The sequence below is a fragment of the Dipodomys merriami genome, unplaced genomic scaffold (assembly GCF_024711535.1).
Source record: "Dipodomys merriami isolate MVZ:Mamm:240054 unplaced genomic scaffold, mDipMer1.0.p SCAF_881, whole genome shotgun sequence".
In the NCBI taxonomy this organism is placed as follows: domain Eukaryota; kingdom Metazoa; phylum Chordata; class Mammalia; order Rodentia; family Heteromyidae; genus Dipodomys; species Dipodomys merriami.
In genome coordinates, this window is record NW_027206492.1 from 98,028 (window position 1) to 104,870 (window position 6,843).

General features: G+C 36.7%; 1 non-coding gene across 1 annotated transcript; it reads left to right on the top strand.

Moving 5' to 3' along the window:
* Positions 1-1,391: 1,391 nt before the first annotated feature.
* On the top strand, positions 1,392-1,498 carry LOC138820425 (U6 spliceosomal RNA). The gene has a single exon (XR_011369876.1). It is a non-coding gene; the product is annotated as a U6 spliceosomal RNA (small nuclear RNA).
* The last annotated feature ends 5,345 nt before the right edge of the window (positions 1,499-6,843 follow it).

Sequence of the window (6,843 nt, forward strand, 5' to 3'; positions counted from 1 at the left end):
AGCATCACATAAGTAGAAAAGGACGGAAGTTGTTCTGTGGCTCAAGTGGTGGCACTAGCCTTGAGCTGAGGTACAGCAACCAGGCCCCAGAGTTCAACCCCATGGCCAACAAAATCAAAGTAAAAAACAAAACAAAACACAGTCTCTCACTTTTGTGACCTCAACTCTGTAATATCACTGCTTCAGCCTAGGGCTAAGATTTTAAGTGTGGACATTTATCATCCCTCCTTATTCTGACTGTACTTGATAATTTTAATCAATATTTTGTTCTTAATTTTGCTTTTTGTAAATTCACATGCAACTATAAAAAATGGTTTGGCCATCCCAGTAACCTTCTCAAAGTACCTCCTGATGATAGATAACAAAAGGTTTTATTATATTACAAGGGAAACAATACTACAAATAAAGCAACACAATAACTAAATATTAATGATTAATAAAATAAAATACCAAAGAATTACCAGTGTTTTCAGTATTTGAAGTGTACTTACATATTTGATTTTACTATTCTCACATTCCTGTACATTTAACACTGAATAAGATTATGATATTCAACAAGAGTTTTTTAGGCTATGTGTAGTTTTTAAAGTTACCCACTAAGATTGCTTTTTATGACTCATCTCATCATTTGTATATGTATATGTATATGGCTTATATCATCATTTGTTCCTCACTAACATATAAAGTAAGGAAGCCCTAAAGTTTTAAGAGAAACTATGCAGTTAACAAAGTCTTAACTCTTCACTCTGCTTCTTTACACTAAGACTTTGCAACATCTCATTAGTAATGTTTCTCTAAACTGAAATGTAGTTTTTAGTAGCATATGTCTGCTACCATAAATCTTAAATATTTATAGAAAAGTTGTATGACCTGACAAACAATCCTAATTTTGGCCTATATAAGCAAATTCCCAAAATTAAATATATTTAAAACATTAAAACTTTTAAAAACCCTTAACACTTGCCGCAGTGTTCATTATGACAGGTGCCTTATACAGAATAATTGAATTCGTCCTCCTACACATCTCTTTTTTTATTTTTATTTTTTGTGAACATACTGTACAGAGGGGTTACATTTACATGGGCAAGATAATGAGTACATTTCTTATCAAGCTTGCAGCCTCCTCCTTTGTTTACCCTTCACATCCCTTCCCAGCCTTCCTCCGCCCCCCCCACCTGATTCCACCCCCTTCCCCCGATCTTACACATATCTTGAACAACAATATCTGGGATTATTTTGTTTTTGATATGTCAATCTTGGCTATTCTTAAATGTGTGCTTATGTAAGAAGTACATGGTTCTAAAATTTCACGAGAATTCTTCAAAACTTACTTTTCTTTGAATTGTCTAGTTTAAGAAAATCAATTACACTTTATATATAAAAAATGCTCTGTGCTCAATTCAGCAGCACATACACTAAAATTGGAGCAGTACAGAGAAGATTAACATGGCCCCTGCGCAAGGTTGATATGCAAATTCTTGAATCATTCCATATTTTTACAACTAAAGATGCTGGAGAGGATGTGGCCACAAGGGAACCTTACTTGATTCTTGGTTGGAGTGTTAACTTGTTCAACCACTTTGGAAAGAAGTATGGAGGCTCATCAAAAGACTCCATATAAAGCTCCCCTATGACCAAGCAATCACACTTTTGGGGATTTACCCAAATGATCACAAAGAAGACCATACTAAAACTACCAGAACAACTATGTTTACTGCAGCATTATTTACAATAGCTAAGATATGGAGCCCACCCCGATGGCCCACAGAAGATGAATGGATCATGAAAATGTGGTATATATACACAATGAAATTCTATGCCTCCATGAGAAAGAATGACATCGCCCAATTTGTTAAGAATTGGAAAGACTTGGAAAACAAAATTTATTCAGTGACGTAAGCCAAGTCCAAAGAAACATACGTCCCATGGTTTCCCTTATTTTCCACAGCTAATATATGTCTGTATAAGCAGAATAGATCAGAAGCTATGTGCATATCAGATAAGATAATATTACAGGAAATGAACCAGACAAGTGGTTTTTTTTGTTACTTGCTATTGTTTCTAAGATACTTATACTGTGTGATGTGATTTTTTTTTTTTGTTCCTTTATATGTTCCTCCCCTACGCTCTAATCCATGTTTTCACTGTATTTGAAGTTGGTGCGCCTACACCCTGTGTATACGTTTCTCTAATTTGGGGAGGGGAAAGGGAAATACAAAATTCTTAAACAAGGATACAGGTTGAGATGCACAAGACACTATCTTGAAAAATGAACTTTACAATTTAGGCAGGGGAAGGGGGAGGGGAGTGTATTTGTGGAGGTGGGAGGGAAAGGATGGTGGAAGAAAAAGAAAGGAAGAGGTAACAATGCTAGTTAGGAAATGTACTCATTATATATATAAATATGACACCTCTGTACAGTTATTTTTACAGGTGGACCCATTGCAACAATGAGAATTACAAGTCATTATGTTGAAAACGAACTTTACAATTTTGGTGGGGGGAGCGGGGAGGATTGGGTGGGAAGGCTAGGAGGATGGGAAGGGATTGGAAGGGGAAACAAAGGAGGATGCCACAATGCTTGATAAGAAATGTACTCAGGATGTGAAGGGTAAACAAAGGAGGAGGCTGCAATGCTTGGTAAGAAATGTACGCATTATCCTGCCCATGTAATTGTAACTCCTCTGTACATTATGTTCACAAATAAAATAAAATTAAATAAAAAAAAGAAATGTACTCATCTTGCCCATGTAATTGTAACCCCTCTGTACAGTATTTTCACATTAAAAAAACAAAAACGTATAAAAATGTTCTGATATAGAAGTTTATTTCCTCTATTTTACCCGATAATATCTTTAACAATGAAATTAATGCAGAACACTGATATGCTGATTTGAAGGTATTTTGAATAAATGTGTGTGGGGGGGGTGTGTGTACACACACGCATGCACACATGCACACATGCATATGCTTGTGCATTGGCATGCTCAGAGTTTGAAATCAGGGCTTCAAGGTCTTGCTAGGCCTTTCCTCTCTTGATTGATGAGCTAATATATGAGCTACATCTCCATTCCTGGCTCTTTGCTAGTTCATTATAATTTCTGAAAAATAATCTCTTGAATTTATTCTGCCCTGAGTGGCTTCAAACAGTTATCCATAGATCTCAGGCTCCTGAGTAGATATCCGGAGTAGATAGGATTAAAGGTGTGACCAGCCAGGACAAGGATTTCAGAATAATTTTAAAGGTAGAAGAAAGTTTACTTGATGGGGGCCTGTTTTATCATCTCCTACTTTTAAATCATTTTGGAGTGATTATATGTGAACTTACTTCGTTTTCGGATTCTTAAAAGATAGTAAGTGTTGGTATTTAAAAGTTTTAGTACTTTTTAAAAAAGGATACAGGAGCGATGGGACAAAAGAAATTTGACTATCTTTGGACCTCAATTTATAAGCTCAGCTCTGTGCATGATAACCCAATGTCACCAACACAGTCTGTGTTGGAGACAAAATGTAACAGAAAACAATCACCATGGGCAATATTTGGTATGCTATTATTTATAGGACAATATGAATATTGAATTGAGAGTGTAAGAGAATGGAGAGATTTTACCTCCTTTTTTTGTATTGCTAAAAGTCTTTTGGAGACTGTGACTCATTTCCTTCCTCAGTGTGTGTCTTTGGGCCATGCACTTCGTGCCTTTAATTACAATTTTTCCCAACGCTAAAATGATAATAACATTAGCATTATAGCAAATGTTATCTTAAGAATTGAGAGAAATAAAACTTGCAAAATACTTAACATAAACTTCTGTGAATGAGCTTTGAGTTTAGCCAAAAATTTTTAATACTAAATAGAATGCAATAATATTACAGAAAACATTACAGGTAGTGAGCAACCAGAAGGAATGTGATCTATTGACCATGCTCTGCTTCCAAGGAAGCCAGGTGTACAACGTGTCATGCTTTAAATCAAACTGGTTATCTTATGTCTTGGTAGTGTAAAAGTATCAAGGACAGAATAATGAAGGAATGTTGTAGACTGAGGTAAAGTCCATAGGATAATGTGCAAAACTGATAAAACATAAAAGTACCTGAGCAGTATATTGTGTTTTATATTATTTAAGTTCTATTGCAAAGATAGGGAATACCTCGAACAATGAATTCTCTTTTTGATATCCTATCATAGGTCCTTAGCAGGCTGAACTCTTTCTTCATTCTTGTTGAGGCATTATCAAATGAGAAGAAATGTATCTTTTGTTTGCTTCCTTCAATTTATTCTTCAATTTGAAATCTGAACTACTTGACACTGAAAGAAACCAAGGTAAATTAGACACACAGGCTTTGGAAAGAACAATTAACATAAAATAAATAAAATACATATAGCTTTATGAAAGGTCTAACTAAATTGAATTATATAGTCTAAAGCATAAACAGAAAATGATATAAGCAATATGATGTTGAAAGTTGGAAAATGTAAAGAGTTGCTTAATTTTTTCCTTTCTCCTCCCTTGAATTAATTATTGATTTTGTATAAAGAGATTAAAGATGAGATTAACAAGAAATGATTAAAATTCAAAAGAGTTCTGGGAAGATGGTAGGGGAGAAGGTGGAGTCTAAACAGGCTCTCTCATAGAAAGCAGTTTAAGTATTCCAGTGAACAGTCCTAAGTAAAAGAATCACACCAAGGGTGCCATCACAGTACAGAGAGTTTGGCCAGAGAAGGAAAATCCAGGCAAGGGGACAGGTCCGTGCACTTGCCAGCAGGCTCCGCTGCGGTTGTGGCGGGTGCTGGGGCAGCCATAGCCATCAAACATGAAACACAAAGAGTCTGGGACGAAGGCCCCAGATCAGCAGGCTAGGGGATTCTACACAACACCAGCAAGAACTGACAAGGAACAAACATCTTCATCCTGCAAATCGCAGACCAGCGATGACCCAGGAACCAAGACTCTGGCATGAGTAGAAGCCTGACATCCTCACTCCTTCTAAGGGAGCAGAGGAGGAAAGGCAACACTTCCCCTCCCCACTACTGGAGATCTCCATCTTTTATACTGATAAAGGCCTGGCTGAGCAGCTAGCTCCAACTCAGGCCTTGGAAGAAAACAAGAGTCATTTAGCAGATCACAGGAACCTGACCTCACCTGCCAAGCTCAGCTCCACCCAGGGAAAAGTCATCCCGCCCAGGCAGAGAAAGCTCTGCCCTCCTCAGTGTTGATTTCTTCACAGGCTAAACAGAGCCAGAGGCTGCCCCTCCCTACAGCAGTCTTGACAATCAACTGAAATTCAGTAAACATAAACCCTGAGAATGTCTCCAGGCTAGGCTCTGTAAATGTCTCAGAAGCTAGCCCCTCAGGGAAACTCTACTGCTTGCTGAAAGGCCTCCACTCTACCCAGAACCAAGCCTCAACAGAGCATCTCCAAACTAGAAGAAAAAGCCATCTCCCTCTTTTGTGATACTCAAAGCAGATCTCCCTCCCATTGAACTTGCCTGGGAGGAGGATCACAAAATTCTGGTTAAAGCAGAACATTTTTCTTCCTGCTCAAACAAACTAACTTAAGAAACCAATCAAGCCACAGGAAAATCAAACACTACCATCAGACCAGAGACTCCAACAAGAGACTGGTTACAGACACAAGGGAGATACAGGATCTTCCCACTCCCTCCAAAAAATCAAAGAACTCATTTTTTGTACCTTTTAAAATTTGTTTAAATTTTTTGTTTTCATTTTTAATTTTAAAAAATTGTTTGCTGTTAACCTTTTTTTTCTTCCTCTTATAATTTTTATTTTGGGAGAATATCTGTGCGCGGGCGTGTGTGTGTGTGTGTGTGTGTGTGTGTGTGTGTGTGTTTGTGTGTGTGTGTGTGTGTTAGTTCTACTTAACCTTTGATCCTTTTTTTCTTTCTCATTCTTTTCACTTTTTTCTTCTTTCGTTCTTTTTTGCGTGACTTAATTAAGTTCTGCTCATCCACAGATATACGAATAGTTGATTATTAGACCTTATCCCCCGTTGTGTACACAATCCAGAAATTTATTACTCAACTCAAATCCTCTTTGACTTAAGTTTCTTAATAGCAGTACTACCTCTTTATACCTGTATAATATTTTCAACATTTTTTTTACTTTTTCGCATCTCCTTTCTATCCCTCCCCTTCTCTCATCCTATCCCTCTTCTATGAATATTACGTTGTTAAATTTGCATAAATTTTAAGTGTTTCAATTAATAACTTTTAATATTTGTTTTTCTATTCTTTCTTGTCTCTTTTTTTATTTTTCTTATTTTTTCTTCTTTTTTTCTCTCTCTTCTATCATTCTATCCAAACTATTTCCCTTATTGAGATTAGGACTTAGTTAATTTAACTCTCCTTTTACCTTTCCACATCCCTCTATATCTCTTTTTACCCACATCTCTCCCTAAACCTTATAATTTCTGGTATGTCAAATTATTCTTTGCTGTTCATAGCCCATTAGTACATAGTTGTTTGATATTGAATAAAATGATCTGTTGAAGTAGATTGTATCTGCAGACTTTTGACTGTGCAACTACAGACTTTGGATGATGCTTGTCTTAAGATAGTGTTCTAGCACAAAACTGGTGTTACGTTCATCCCAAATCGGCAGAATAAGCAGAAAAACACAAGAAAAATGGCAAGTCCGGGTATCTCAACTCCCACTCATGATAATCAGCGGACAGAACAGATAATAAAAATCCAGGGGAGAGCGCCCCAAAAGCTATACAAACACTACTGGTAAACATGGTAAATGAAAAAATTGAAAACCTGCAAAGGACTAAGCTTAAGCATGATAGGGAGACAGAGGAGGCAAACCAAAGTTCAATACAGGA